Consider the following 16,459-nt stretch of genomic DNA (forward strand, 5'->3'; position numbering starts at 1 on the left):
AAACCACAGGGCATTTTGCATTTTTACAAAATGATTTTATGCATCTTAGTCATTCTTCATAAAACATCATTAGGTAGAATATTATGAGAAGGGAAGGAAGAAGAGGAAGGAGAAAGGGGGAAGGAAGAAGCAGGGAGGGGTCCTCAAGGAGCTATGTGAGTTAGGTAAGTCATAGGAGAAGTCAGAACTGAAAGGGAAGTCACACTGTGACCTGGAGGCTTTAGTCTCTCTGGCAGGAATATTACATTTGTCTTCTTGAAGCCTTGAGGGTATCATTGTACAGTAGCTGACTGGGAAGTTCTGCTCTTCAAGTCAGTTGCTTCCTTGGGATGGGGAGATGGGTAGGTCTGGAAACCCTTCCATTTTCTATGTCCTACTCCTGAAGCTTGGTACCCATGGGTTGCATTGCTTTAAACAGCCATTAAATCAAGTACTAATTTTGATCACCATAGTTTTTGCTCCCCAAATGTTTCTGCTTGTTCTAAACCCTGTAAAACTGTCCTCCACCCATAGGCCTTCTCAAACAGCCTCTTCTGGGCTCCTGCTTTCCTAGACAGAACCATTATAGCACCTGGTTAATACCTATTCTACGACAATTATCAGCCTCCTGCAGGTAGCAGAGTTATTTATGCATTCAAGTAGGTATTCATGTAGCTATGGTCACCACAAATCTCTGTTCCTCTAAATAATATTAACCAGGATTTATTTTGTTCTTACTAAGTCTCAGTCATTGTTCTAAGTGTTTGATATGAATTACATCATTTAGTTCTCATAACAACTTTATGGAGCAGGTAATATTATTATACCCTATACACAGATGGGGAAATGTAGGCACAGTAAGCTACCCAAGGTCATGCTTTTAGGAAGTGGTGGGCTGGGATTCAAGCCTAGGTAGTCTGTTTCCAGAGTCGTTAGCCTACTGCAATATCCTGCCTTCCCAATAAAGAGCAAGCCTCTATGTCATGATCACTGAGTTTAACAAATATGTGTGGAACTGAATTAAATGAAAATTTTTGACAAAGAGTCTTGCAACCTCTGTATGTTTTCAACTTACAGTGGGCCCTGATTTCAGGAAAATGTCTGAAAAGGAAACATGCAGGAAAATGACTGGAGGTGAGAAAAACCACATGTAGTATTAGGCTGGCGCAAAAGTAATTGTGTTTTTTGCCATTACTTTGGCAAAAAAAAAAAAAACAAAAAAAACAAAAAAAAAATACGCAATTACCTTTGCTCCAACCTAACAGAAAGAACTCTGGGTTTAGAATCTAAAACCTGGCTTAAGTCCCGCTCATGACACTTAGCAGCTTAGAATTCTTGGATAAGGAAATTAGGCTCATTGAGTCTCAGTTTTTTCATCTGTCAAAGAGGGCTAACATTTTTCATTTGTCAAAGAGAACTAATCTACTTCAAATGGTTGTTGTGAAGGTTAAATAAGGCAATATGGCCGGGCACGGTGGCTCATGCCTGTAATCCCAGCACTTTGGGAAGCTGAGGCAGGCGAATCACTTGAGGCTAGGAGTTCAAGCCAGCTGGGCACAGTGGCTCACACCTGTAATCCCACTACTAGGGAACCTGAGGTGGGAGAATTGCTTGAACCTGGGAGGCAAGGTTGCAGTGAACTGAGATCGTGTCACTGGACTCCAGCCTGGGTGACAGAGTGAGACTCTGTCTCAAATATGTAACATGTCTGTGTGTGTGTGTTTTGAGATGGAGTTTCATTATTCTTGCCCAGGCTGGAGTGCAATGGTACGATCTCAGCTCACTGCATCCTCTGCCTCCCAGGTTCAAGTGATTCTCCTGCCTCAGCCTCCCAGGTAGCTGGGATTACAGGCATGCACCACCATGCCAGGCTAATTTTGTATTTTTAGTAGAGACAGGGTTTCTCTATATTGGTCAGGCTGGTCTCGATCTCCCGACCTCAGGTGATCTGCCTGCCTTGGCCTCCCAAAGTGCTGGGATTACAGGCGTAAGCCACCACGCCCAGCCCGTGTGTTTTATATATTATAAACCATCATACAAAATACTTGCTTAATTTAAAATAAAATTATAGAAACTATATATTTTTTAAAAATTACTAGAAAAAATGGAATGGAAGAAAAGTCTTGTTTTCCTTGATTGAAAATATAATTTCAGTTCCAAAGATAATGTCTTTGTGGGTCTTCAGCAGACTTTGTATTTTATACATCAGATCTTGCAGTTTCCAACTTGACAGTTGGACACAGGGTTCAGATTTCAACAGCAGTTTTATTTCAGTGGGAGCATCCGAAGAGGGTGAAGTGGAGGTAGTTTTTCTAACTCTTCTCGAAGACTGAACATTTTAATTTTGATTTATTCAATCATGTTCGTGTTTAAACAAAACTTTGCTCCTGTAGAAAAGTCTGACGTTTTGTTTGCCCCATAGCTGTAATAAGGTCACCTTGAAAATACTTCGTTTGGCTATGGGTCTCAAGTTTAAGTTTCCCTTCTTACAGAAGGAACAGAGTAGAAAAATTGTAACTTTAAAACAGAAATATCTCTATCCAAAGAATTGCCGGAAACAAAAGGGCATCCTTATACAATAGACTACATTTTTTCTTTTTTGATTTGTTTCTCTTTTAGGAAAATGATCATTTCAGGAACTGTGAAGTGTTAAAGGGAAAGTATATTAGAACTATCAAAAGTCACAGGAGAAGCCATATGAGCTGTCAGTGGTTGCTCTTTTTGCTACCCTTTCTTAACGATGCTGGCTTCCATATCTCTGCTTCAACTAGAGTCCCTTCATAAAATTGATGATGATAATGATGATGATGATGATGATGATGTGTGTGTGTGTGTGTAGGGCTTCTTAAAGTAGGAATCATATTCATATTTACCTTACTCTGCATTGCTCATAGAAACTCTCCGGGACCCACATTGGTAGCCCCATAGCCAGCCTCTAGGAGCATCTGGCCAAAACTCTTCCAGGTCCACTAGAGTCCAGTGGGATTCTGGGTGGATCCTTTGGGCTTTCCATAGGAAATTATTTCTGTTCCTCCTATGGCTGATGCAGAGCTTTCTGTCTTTCTCCCCTAAGTGCCTTCCCTACCTGCTACAGAAACTCCATTTTTTCTGAGGCTTCCTGGAACCAAAGTTCTGGCTTGAATGACATTGACTTGGGATTGTGGTTTGAGTGACTTTCCGACTCTAGAGCATCAGCTATCCCATTACTCTTCTCTACCTCAGTGTCTAGGTCCCATTGAGAGTCCCTACACTCTTTGAACCTATAGGCAGTGTCCCTCCTTAGAAGCTAAGAACTGGAGAAACAGGGCCCTTGCCACATCAGGGTTAAACAGGAGGGCTGCCATGCTAGGAGTACTCCCTTATAATAAATAACAGGGGGATCTACTATGCCTGGAGGAGGGACACGACACCACCTGTTAGTCACCGCCACTCAGTCATATCTGGGGGCCGACGTGGTAATTAGGTGCTCCATATCATACCATGTTTCCTATAACCTTTGTTCAATTCCTAATTATTATATCATGCTTTTTTTTTCAACTTAGATAAGAACATATTACAGGTGTATTTGTAAGCAAAGTTCTTTTTTGAAAAAAGATAGGTAATCAATTCATGGGAAACCAATGTTATGAATTCAAAAAAGGAGTTAATATAGGCAATATTTTCTACTTGTGTTTATATTTTGAAGTTGGAGATTAGTGACCTTAACTGGAAGTTTGGGATCATTGCCTTCACAGAGTTTGGAGCACAGTGAGGATATTTTTCTAAGCACCACTCAGGCAAGAGAGACTAAAATGCCAGTTCGTGCTTTTTATTTGCATAGTAAGGTTTGGACCCAGAACCAGTAAAGACAGTTGGGGAAGCTGACTTCATCAAAATCTACATTTCATATTCCTATCACACAGCCATTTGGAAAGAAAAAAACACACATAAACAAACAAATGAACAGACCCGTTTTCCTATATGTCCTAAGAACCTCCCACTGCATTGTTATTCTTTTCCTATGCAAATCTCCCTATGGAAAATATTTTAGGTAGCAGTCAGGCCTATGAATATAAGGCAGTGGCAACACAAGAAAAGATGTATGTTTTACTGCTGCTAAAAATAACTAGAGCAAGCCACACCTCAAGATGATTAATCAGCTCAGTGTTCTCTAATAAAAGCTAATTATTTCCTTCTCTTTAATTGCTTATTTATATTTGTAGCCTTCACTTATTACTGAGGGTTTGATGTAAAAATGTCATGGGGGTTGGCTGGTAGAATGTACCACATGAAATAATATGGTTTGAATGGAAGAATCTTTCTAATTAAAAGATTAATTAGAGAAAAGTGTCTGATACATTGGAAGGCAAACTGGCAGCTTTCAGATCCTGAAGAGTCACATATGCACACTTTAGCTTATTATTAAGCTGCTTGAATACAGTTATAAAAACTAAAGTCTTTATTTTTCTGGGAGTGGTACTGCTTTTAATAAAACTTCAAATTATCTTTGATTCTCTTATTCCTGGCTGAAAAATTTGAATGTGCTTCTTAATAGAATCAAAATACACATATTAAAATATTAAAATGGAATCAAAATACACATATTAAAATACTAGAAGGATCAAGTACTTCTAAAAAACTTTTTGTTTTTCAGTTGTAGAATCTTCTTTATTAAATTCGTTTGTTACATTTATTCTGTGTTGCTTCCAAAGAAATATCTACGGAAAGTTAAAAATGCAGGGAAACCATGGTTACACTCATCAGAACAGGGTTACAGAATTACTACCATGTATCTTCACTATCTTCAGAAGATTTATTCTGCATTGTTGATTTCAATTATATGTAGCATATAAGGCTACTGTGAGCTAATCACATACCTATGTACAAAGTAACATTAAGTCATAATTTCTAAAGCTGAAAATCTGGTGCACCAGAGGCTGAACGTTTGTGACTGCTGGAGATTCTTATTTTGGAAAGTACCATGATTTGCTCTGTAATGATAGGACTATGTATGACACAGACTGGAAAGTGGTTGGTGTTCCTGTCCAATGTGGAACTCTATAGTACACATATCTGAGACTAGGGAGGAACAAAAGGAAAATAAATGAGTAGACAATACGTGTAAGAAAAGAGAAAAGGAATTGGGATGGTTTGGTTCAGAGATGAGAAGGCTAAATGGAAGTTCAATTTTATGAAGGCTCTACCATTGCATTGTCTATATTGGGAGGTGGCCACTTTATCTTTGCAGAACTGTGTCTTCTGAAAGCCACGGCTCAGAAGCCATCTTTAAGGTATTAGGGAGGCAGACTGTGATGGCTAAACTACACTGTGACATGAAATGCCAAGAATGATGGGATCTTAACATGCAAGAGTAGATATAAAGCAAGCTACTGGCTTGAATAATGATTTTGTAGTGACTTAAAGGATTTCATGTCCAAATTTGGATTGTTTCATGTTTATTATTGTTAGCATTACTGGGTGCCTACTAAGTGCATAACATTTTGGGAATATGACAGTGTCATTTAGCTATTTATTTAATTAATGTATTCAGGGAATATACAAAATGCCAACACTTACTGAGCATTTTTGTTAATGTTTTACTTTTTGTGTATATTAACTCATTTACTCAATATAATTGCACTGTGAAATAGGTAAAATTATATTTCTCATTTTACAGATAAGGAAACTGTAAAGGCTACATAACCAAAATAACCAAATTACTAACAAAGAATAAATTACTTCCATAAAGTCTCATAAATTGCAAATGGCATAATTTGGATTCAAACCCAGGCATTCTGGCTTGAACACTTTTCCTTTTAATCTCTCAGCTATATACGATTATATATATACACACACCTACACATATATATACACACACATATACATATATATAGATAAAGAGTAATTTAAAATTTCACATACAGAATTTGATCAAATGTAGATGGCCTACAGATGCCTGCTCTGAAAGCTGATATTAGCTAATAATTACTATGCGAATAGAATCCTGTGATTACCTCCTTAATAACCAACAATTATCCCTCCCTCCCTCCTTCCCCCATTCTCTCACTTCCTTGCTTTGCTTCTTTCTTTTTTTCAGAAGGTTTGTGATTCTTGTTTTGCTTGTGAAACATAGTCTTTGTATTTTGAAATAAAACATCCTGCCCTCTTTCCTAGTTATTTTAAAGGGTAGTAATTATTATGATTGTACATGTCATTGAACTTTGAAGTGTTACTGATTTGGTGGCTCTGGTTCTAATTATAACATAAAAACCAAAGGAGGTTTATGACTTCCAAGGGTGATATGGTCTAGAGATAAGGCCTCAGAAGAATATCCTTACCAACAGAAATTCAAACTAGTCAGCATAAATTGTGAGATCACCCAGTATCATCTACTTTTAGAGATTCTTTGTGACTTTCTACTGTCATTCTGTGAACTTTAGCCATACTGACTTCCTTGGGCTATTAAAGCCAAATTAAAGAAAAAAATTCAAACCGTATAAAATATAAGCAAATATTTAGCCAAAACAATACATGTCTAAGTTGTTTGTTTGTTTTGGGAATGAAATAAAACTTTATGGTTAAAATTGCAATTTTTTTTTTTTATCTTGTCCCGGTCCTAATTCCTTTCCTCGCTTTCCAGAGTTAATGCTGTCACAAATCTGTTGTGCATCTTTTAAGTCTATATTTTCATATGTTTTTCTATTTTTATACGTAAAAACAAACTCTCTCTATATATCTGTATGTATGTATATATAGAGAGTATAATACATAGAGAGAGTATATGTATATATATAGAGAGTTTGTTTTTATATATATATAAAAATATAGAGAAATAGAGTTTGTGTGTGTGTGTGTGTGTGTGTGCATATATCTACATATAGAAAGAGAGAGAGAGAGAGAGAGAGAAAGTATTCATGGAGGGTTAATTTCAGGAACCCCCAATCCCATGGATACCAAAATCCACAGACGCTCAAGTCCCTGATATAAAATGGCATAGTATTAATGTTTGCATTAATCTACATGTAATCTACACATATCCTCCCATATACTTTAAATCATCTCTAGATTACTTATAATACCCAATACAATGTAAACGCTGTGTAAATAGCTGTTTTACTTTATTATTTAGAGAACAATGATGAAAAAAGAAAAAGTCTGTACATGTTTATCCATGTTTTTCCCTGAATATTTTTGATTACAGTTGGTTGAATTCATGGATGTGGAACTCACAGATACTGAGGGCTGACTATGTATAATATTTTTTGTGATTTTTTACACTTTTAGATAAATATTATGTTATACATGTAATTTTGAACCTTACTTTTTTATTCAATAATATTGTATAATATCTAATCCTGATAGTATATAGTTCACATGAATAAAATAAATTTTATTAATGCATCTTCACATATAGAATGTTTCTAGCTCCTATATAGTTTTAAAAATTGTGTTTATAAACACCTTTGCCCTAATTTTTTATCCTTATGTGCACGTGAGAAAATTTTTCTGGAACATTTACATAGAAATTGATTGACATGATGGGGAATAAGTGTGTTTTTAATTTTACTAGAAATTGGAAAATTGTTTCCAATGCAGCTGATCTAATTTACACTACACGCCCATCATGAGTATATGAAAATTCTGGTTTCTTTACCAATACTCAGATTTTTAAGATTTTGTAAATCTGATAGATGCAAAATGGTATCTCAGAAACTGACTTCATTTTAAAGTGAATATAAACATACTACACAATTATCAGTAGAATAACTACAAAGTGTTATGAGGTAGGAAATTAAACACTCTTATATAACATGTTTTGCATACTTCTCTATTTGGTGAAGGTAACATATTTTATGTAATGAATCTCCTAGTGTTGAACATTTCTGCTTTTCCTTTAGGAAAATTCCTAGAAGTGGCATTCCAGGGTTAAAGGGTATGAATGATTTTAAAAGGGCCAGATAGTAAATATTTGAGGCTTTGTGAGACAGATGGTCTCTATTGTAGCTATTGTAATGTGAAAGCAGCTATTATACTATGTAATGAATGAGCCTGACTATGTTCCAATAAGACTTTATTATGGACACTGAATTTGAATTTTGTGTAATTCTCATGTATCACAAAAAGTTACTATTCTTTTGATTTTTTTCAACTATTTAAAAATGCAAAAACTATCCTTATCTCATTGGCTACACAGAAACAGTGATGGCCATGGGTTTGTCAGATATCTTAATTGCAGATTCTGATAGAATAACAGAACTGGATGAAACCTTAGGAATAAATTAGAGCAACTTCTTCCTTTTAAATATTAAAAAAAATAAGGCCTAGAGAGTGTAAAATTTTGACCAGGTTTTCTACATTATTCATGGAGACATGGAACATCAATAGTACTGAGTCAAAAGAAAATAATTTCATCACCTAAAGATGAAAAGAACAACTCCAAAACACTTAAAAAGATACGTTTAAAGTAGGTAAAAAGTATGCAAAATTTCTACATTATTTCTTTTTTTTTTTTTTAATTTGATTTATTTTGAGAAGGAGTCTCGCTCTGTCACCCAGGCTGGAGTGAAATAACATGGTCTCGGCTCACTGCAACCTCTGCCTTCCGGGTTCAAGTAATTCTCCTGCCTCAACCTCCCGAGTAGCTGGGATTACAGGTGCCCACCACCATGCCTGGCTAATTTTTGCATTTTTAGTAGAGATGGGGTTTCACCATGTTGGTCAGGCTGGTATCAAAATCCTGACCTCATGATCCGCCCGCCTTGGCCTCCCAAAGCGCTGGGATTACAGGCGTGAGTCACCGCACCCGGCCCAATTTCTGCGTTATTTATTACAACTGCATATGAATCTACAATTATCTCAAGAAGCATTTCAATTAAAAATAAAGATATGTTTAAGCTAACAAAAATCAAATTTTCTAGAAACCACATCCTGCCCTAGGAAGAAATCAGGAAACAATCTTTCATTCTAAATAGCATTTAAAATGTCTCATTAGCAATCATTTAATTTCTTGATGTAGAAACCAATGTTATAGCCTGTAACAGTTAATGTCATAGATGCCAAATACTGAAGACAGCATCAAATTTACATCCCCTTAGAAATAAGCGTGCTGGGGAACTCAATGACTCAAGACACTGCCCTTTATAAAGCCTATTAAGGGAAGTTTTATAGCTAACACTTGTTAAGAATAAGCCTGGTCAATGAAGGCCACTCCTAGGACTCTTGAAGCCAACAGGGAAACCTCTGTGCTGCATTCCCTGTTGGCAGTCATGACAGTACTTTGCACTGCACTAGAACACCCTGTGACCATCTTTATGTGACAAAGGCAAAGATAGAGAAAACTTCAGTCTCTGTGGAAATGTAGTCATGCCTACTACAGTGGGGAAAAGCCCAATTCCAAACCATCTGCAATGGAAATAAAATACCAGATGTCTCTTTGCTATTGGTAGGTCTCCTGTAGAAGACAGGCCCATTTGGGATCACCAAATAGTCCCACATATTTTGGAATTTTTAAATAATAAACCAGAGAAGTAAGTACAAAAGGAGGATTTCTTCATACATTGGTTAGAGAGTCTCACAGTTTCCTGAAATCTAAAAATTGATTTAAGAATTGGTTGATTGATAATGTATTTCTCTATTGACTAGTTCATTTATCACACAACATCATTAGCAGGAGCTATGAACCTTGTCCTGAGCTAAGCACTACATAAGTTACAAAACTTCATTTCAGGAAGATATAGAAGTATCTGACGTTCTGGGTCTAAATGTGGCTGGGACACATCCACCTGCAGCAACCAAATTTCCACTCATTAGTTCAACAGTGATAAGGTAGACTAAAGTAACTGAAATATGTTTTAAAGTTCTCTAAAGCCTTCCAAAACTGTAGGCATAGTCTTTTCTGTTAGGATTCTCTGTATGGATAGAAGGATATTTTGTGTCTCTACAGTGGTGCAGACTCCCAAATAAACTTTCACAAGTTATCTCATTTAAACCTTTCAAACTTCTCTTAAGTAGTCTTGCAGAGTGACTATTGTTTATCATATTTGAATTTAAAGGACTTACTGATGTTTACCCAGTTCTTGAGGCAACCAGTCATTGAGGCAAGCAGTATAATATAACAGAAATAAAACGTGGTCTTTGAGCTTAAACTGTCCTGAATTTGAATTCTGTGTTTGCATTTATAACTAAGGCAGCTTGGACAAATTACTCAGCCTCCTTGAGTCTCAGCTTTCTTGTTTGCTAAACAAGAATAATGTCCATTGTAATGAGTTGTTATGAGGATTAAAGGAGATAGGTTCTCAGTTTTCTCACTATAGGCTCAGTGTTATAGATTAAATTGTGTCCCCTTCAAAATTCATATATTGAAGTTCTAACCCATGTACCACAGAATGTGGGCTTCTTTGGAAATAAGGTTATTACAGATGTAATTAATTAGTTAAGATGAGGTCATTAGAGTGGGCCCTAATCCAATAAGACTGGTGTCCTTAAAGGGGAAATGTAGACACAGAGGCATACATACATGCAGAACACCATATGAAGATGATGATGCAGGGCAGGCTAAGCCCCTTGGGGATACAGGGCAGGCTTTGCCCAGGAAAGAATTCAAGGGTGAACTGTGGTGGTGGTAGACAGCAACTTTTATTGAAGCCACAGTAGAGAGCATCAGCAGAGGTACTGCTCCCTGCAGAGCAGGGCTACCCCATAGGCAGTGTGCCCCAAGTAGCAGCTCAGAGGTAGTTCTTCAGGCACATTTATATCTACTTTTAATTATATGCAAAATAAGAAGAAGATTATGCAGAAATTTCTAGAAAAGGTAGTAACTTCTGGGTCATCAGGTCGTTGTCATGGAAAGGGACGGTAACTTCCAACTGTTGCCATGGCAATGGTAAACTGACATGTCACACTGATGGGTGTGTCTTACAGAAAGCTGCTTTCACTCCATCCCTGTTTTCAAAGCTGGTCTTCAATTTGGTCCAGTGTCCGAGCCCTGCCTCCAGAGTCAGATCTTTCCTCCTGAGTTGTTCCTACCTCCTCCTACCTCAAAGGCAAAGATTGAGGTGATGTTTCATAAGCCAAGGAATGCCAAGGATTGCCAGCAAACCACTGGAAGCTAGGTGAGAGGACTAGAACAGATTTTCTCACAGCCCTTAGAATAAACCAACCCCTGACCAAGCTTTGATCATGGACTTCTAGCCTCCAGAATTTTGAGACAATACATTTCTGTTACTGGAGCTGCCGAGTTTGTAGTACTTTGTTGCCACTGCCCTCTCAAAAGAATACACTCAGGATTCAGTTTTCTCTCTTCAGAGTCAGTTGCTACCTGTCTTACTTCTGAGCTTTCATACTTTTGTTACTGTTGTTCTCTCCCATGTTCTCCACAGCCCATGGGCTTATGCTTGAATACAAAACAAAACCCAAACCCTTAGGTGTTATTTAAGTGAAGACTTGGAAAGGGGTGCATCCAGCTCTTTGCACTCCATTTGCCATTTTCCCTGGAAGTGTGGTTTTTAAAAATTGTTATTTGCAAACACGAATCCTTCCTTTTCTCTCCAGTATTTTTCTTAGAGAAACAAAAAAATGCCATTGTTGAAAAAACCAATTAAAATTTCTCCCAAGGGGCTAGGTTCTGCTTGGAGGAAGAAAGCAAATCATTTTTAATGGGGAGATATCTCACTAACATGTTTTTTCTGTTTAAAATAGATGAAGACAGTTAAAACTCTAGACATATAGGGGTGACAGGGAAGTGAGAGAGTTGGAATGTCCATATTTTTGCCTAGAGAAGATACTTCTATCTCCTAGGAAGGAGATTCGAACTTGTAAATCTGATCAATGATTGTTGCAATGTCTATTTAGCCAGCAAGTACTCAAAGTCACAAGTCAGAAAAAAAGCAAAGATATGACAAGGCATATTTAAAAGTCATTTGGTGAGGGCATGATTACAGGTTTAATAAGATATAAGTGATTGAGTGGGTCAGATTTCATTTTGGGTATTTCAGCAATTATTGCAGTAAGGATTTCCCAGACTGGAATTAATTGAAGTTCTTATTTTAACAACTTAAAAATGGAAAGTTCTTATGTTACATCTTAAAAATTCCTGAAGGCTTAATGAGAATTTTCTTCATCTGAATAAACACCATTATTTATTTATTTATCTGTCTATTTATTTATTTATTTATTTATTTATTTTGAGAGAGAGTCTCACTCTATTGCTCAGGCTGGAGTGCAGTCGTGTGATCTCGGCTGACTGTAGCCTCTGCCTTCTGGGCTCAAGTGATTCTCCTGCCTCAGCCTCCCGAGTAGCCGGGATTACAGACATGCACTGCAATACCCAGCTAGTTTTTGTATTTTTAGAAGAGATAGGGTTTCACCATGTTGACCAGGCTGGTCTTGAACTACTGATATCAACTACCCGCCTCAGCCTCCCGAAGTGCTGAGATTACGGGTGTAAGCCACTGTGCCCACCCCCCATTATTGTTATATAGCCTTCTGAATGATAGTAACAGAAATAATAAAACATTCTACTTACTAAGCATTCATATATGACTATGTTTGTTATCTATTGCTGAATAAAAAACCATCCCAAAGTAGAGTTACTTAAAACAACAACAAATTATTTCTCATAATCCCAAATGCTGTAGGGGCAGTTCTGTTGGTCTCACCTGAAATTACTCACGTGGCTGCATTCAGCTGGCAGATTGACTGAGGACCAGAATTGGCTCAGGCTGTGCTCAGGTTACCTCAGTTCTCCTCCATGTGGTTAACTTGGGCTTGCTTACAGCATGGCAGTCACAAGCATTCCAAGAGGGATTATTTTAAAGGAGAAGAAACAGCCTTCTTAAGGACCAGGCTTAGAAGCTCCAGAATCATTTTCACTGATTCTGTCCCTCAAAACTGGGTCACACTTAAAATTTCTTCAATCAGTCTCAATACTTGTTGAACATTATCTCTGGGAATACATTTCACTAGATTCATATATCTACATTTGTCTCTTTTTTTTAAGACAGTTTTGCTCTGTCACCCATGCTGGAGTGCAATGGCATGATCTCAGCTCACTGCAACCTCTTCCTCCTGGGTTCAAGCGATTCTCCTGCCTCAGCCTCCCAGGTAACTGGGATTACAGGTGCCTATCATCACGCCCGTCTAATTTTGTAGTTTTTAGTAGAGACGGGGTTTCACCATGTTGGCCAGGCTGGTCTTGAAGTCCTGACCTCAAGTAATCCACCCACCTTGGCCTCCCAAAGTGCTGAGATTATAGGCATGAGCCACCGCACCCAGCCTATTTGTCTTATTTTTAAAAGGGGCAAAAACCATTTTGAGTTCTGTAATCATGAAGGTCATTTAGAAGTATACGTAATAAGTGTGTTGTAAGTACTGCTGAATTATTAATTTCCACAGCAATAACTAAACATGCTACTTGCATCTTGCCCCAAATTTTGTAAATGACCCATGTAAATTTTAGAAACTAGAAGAAAAAGAAATTGTCAGGCTGCCCGGATTCAAGGAGGGAGGCAACACACTCTACCAGTTGGAGTGAGGAGCAGCATGTGTGTACCCGGTGGGAGGGATTATTTGGAGGCCATATTGGAGACTACCACAGACAGGCACTGCACTTACTGCTTTATATGCATGTTCTTATTTAATCCTCACAATAACACTGTCAAATGATTGCAATTGATCTTTGAACAACATGGGTTTGAGCTCTCTTCCTTGGCGCTGCCTATGCAGTTGGCAGCCATCTCCCACTTAGCATCTGGGCCACACTCAGGCTCCTCGTGAAGCCCATGATCATGAAAACCAGGACCAAGACATTCATCTGGCATCAGTCTGACTGATATGTCAAAATTAAGCAGAAACCCAGTGGTATTGACAACAGGCTTCGTAGAAGATTTAAGGGCCAGATCTTGATGCCCAACATTGGTTGTGGGAGTAACAGCAACAACGACAACAAAGCACATGCTGCTCAGTGGCTTCCTGATCCACAGTGTCAAGGAACTGGAAGTGCTGCTGATATGCAATAACTCTTACTGTCCTGAGATCACTCTGTTTCCTCCAAAAACAGCAAAGCTATGGTGGAAAATGCAGCCCAGCTGGCCCTCAGTCACCAGTCCCAGTGTCAGGCTGTGCAGCGGGGAAAATGAACAGACAGCTCATGTCTACATTTTGTTTGTGGTTTTGTTTTTTTTTTTTAAAATTTATTTATTATTATTATACTTTAAGTTGTAGGGTACATGTGCATAACGTGCAGGTTTGTTACATATGTATACTTGTGCCATGTTGGTGTAGTTGCACCCATCAACTCGCTATTTACATCAGGTATAACTCCCAATGCAATCCTCCTCCCTCAGATAGGTCTCCGGGTGATGTTCCCTTCCTGAGTCCAAGTGATCTTCATTGTTCAGTTCCACCCATGAGTGAGGAACATGCGGTGGCTTTGGTTTTCGTTCTTGTGATAGTTTGCTAAGAATGATGGTTTCCATTGCATCCATGTCCCTACAAAGACACAAACTCATCCTTTTTATGGCTGCATATTCCATAAGGTATGTGCCACATTTTCTTAATCCAGTCTGTCACAGATGGACATTTGGCTGATTCCAAGTCTTTGCTATTATGGGAATAGTGCTGCAATGTCAGATACGCGGTGTGCATGTGTGTCTTTATATAGCAGCATACTTATAATCCTTTGGGTATATCCTGTTGGATGGGTCATGGTACATCTAGTTCTAGATCCTTGAGGAATCGCCATACTGTTTTCCCATAATGGTTGAACTAGTTTACAATCCCACCAACAGTGTAAAAGTGTTCCTATTTCTCCACATCCTCTCCAGCACTTGTTGTTTCCTGACTTTAATGATCGCTAATTCTAACTGGTGTGTGAGATGGTATCTCATTGTGGTTTTGATTTGCATTTCTCTGATGGCCAGTGATGATGAGCATTTTTTCATGTGTCTGTTGGCTGTGAATGTCTTCTTTGAGAAATGTCTGTTCATATCCTGCCCAATTTTTTGATGGTGGGGTTGTTTGTTTTTTCTTGTAAATTTGTTGGAGTTCTTTGTGTGGTTCTGGATATTAGCCTTCGTCAGATGAGTAGATTGTGTGCACTTTTCTCCCATTCTGTAGGTTGCCTGTTCACTCTGCTGCTTCTTTTTGCTGTGCAGAAGCTCTTTTAGTTTAATGAGTCTCCATTTGTCAATTTGGCTTTTGCTGCCGCTAAAGTGAGTTTTGACATAGGCATAGCCACCTGCCTGTGTCCTGAATGGTACTACCTAGGTTTTCCTCTAGGATTTTGTATTAGGTCTAATATTTAAGTCTCTAATCCATCTTGAATTTAATTTTTGTATGGGTTGAGTATGGAAAGGGATCCAGTTTCTGTGCTTTACCTCTTATGGCTAGCCAATTTTCCCAATTCATTTACAAATAGGAATCCTTTCCCATTTCTTGCTTCCCTCTCTCTTGTGTTTGTCAAAGATCAGATGGCTGTAGATGTGTGGTATTATTTCTGAGGACTCTGTTCTGTTCCATTGGTCTATATCTCTGTTTTGTACCAGTACCATGCTGTTTTGGTTCCTGTAGCCTTGTAGTATAGTTTGAAGTTAGGTAGCGTGATGCCTCCAGCTTTGTTCTTGACTTAGGATTGTCTTGGAGATGTGTGGGCTCTTTGTTCCATGAACTTTAAAGCAGTTTTTTCCAATTCTGTGAAGAAACTCATTGGTAGCTTGATGGGATGGCATTGAATCTATAAATTGTCTTGGGCAGTATGGCCATTTTCACGATATTGATTCTTCCTATCCATGAGCATGGTATGCCCTTTCCATTTGTTTGTGTCCTCTTTATTTCACCGAGCAGTGGTTTGTAGTTCTCCTTGAAGAGTCCTTACATCCCTTGTGTTGGATTCCTAGGTATTTTATTCTCTTTGAAGCAATTGTGAATGGAAGTTCATTCATTATTTGCCTCTTGCTCTGTCTGTTACTGGTGTATAAGAATGCTTGTGATTTTTGCAATATTAATTTTGTATCCTGAGACTTTGCTGAAGTTGCTTATCAGCTTAAGGAGATTTTGCATGAGACAATGGGGTTTTCTAATATACAATCATGTCATCTGCAAAGAGGGACAATTTGATCTTCTTTTCCTGTAACTGAATACCCTTGATTTTTCTTGCCTGGATTGCCCTAGGCCAGAACTCCAACACTATGCTGAATAGGAGCAGGAGAGGGCATCCCCTGTCTTGTAGCCAAGTTTTCAAAGGAATTTTTCCAGTTTTTGCCCATTCAGTATGATATTGGCTGTGGGTTTGTCATAAATAGCTCTTATTATTTTGAGGTACGCTCCATCAATACCTAATTTATTATTGAGCTTTTAGCATGAAGGGTTGTTGAATTTGTCAAAGCCTTTTCTGCATCTATTGAGATAATCATGTGGTTCTTTGTTTTTGGTTCTGTTTATATGCTGATTATATTTATTGATTTGCTTAATGCTGGAATGAAATTTTGCATCCCAGGGATGAAGC

At 38.0% G+C, this 16,459-nt stretch overlaps 1 pseudogene; it reads left to right on the forward strand.

Moving 5' to 3' along the window:
- Positions 1-2,719: 2,719 nt before the first annotated feature.
- On the forward strand, positions 2,720-14,119 carry LOC116273683 (annotated as a pseudogene).
- Positions 14,120-16,459: the final 2,340 nt, after the last annotated feature.

Source organism: Papio anubis, chromosome 2 (genome assembly GCF_008728515.1).
Source record: "Papio anubis isolate 15944 chromosome 2, Panubis1.0, whole genome shotgun sequence".
NCBI lineage: Eukaryota > Metazoa > Chordata > Mammalia > Primates > Cercopithecidae > Papio > Papio anubis.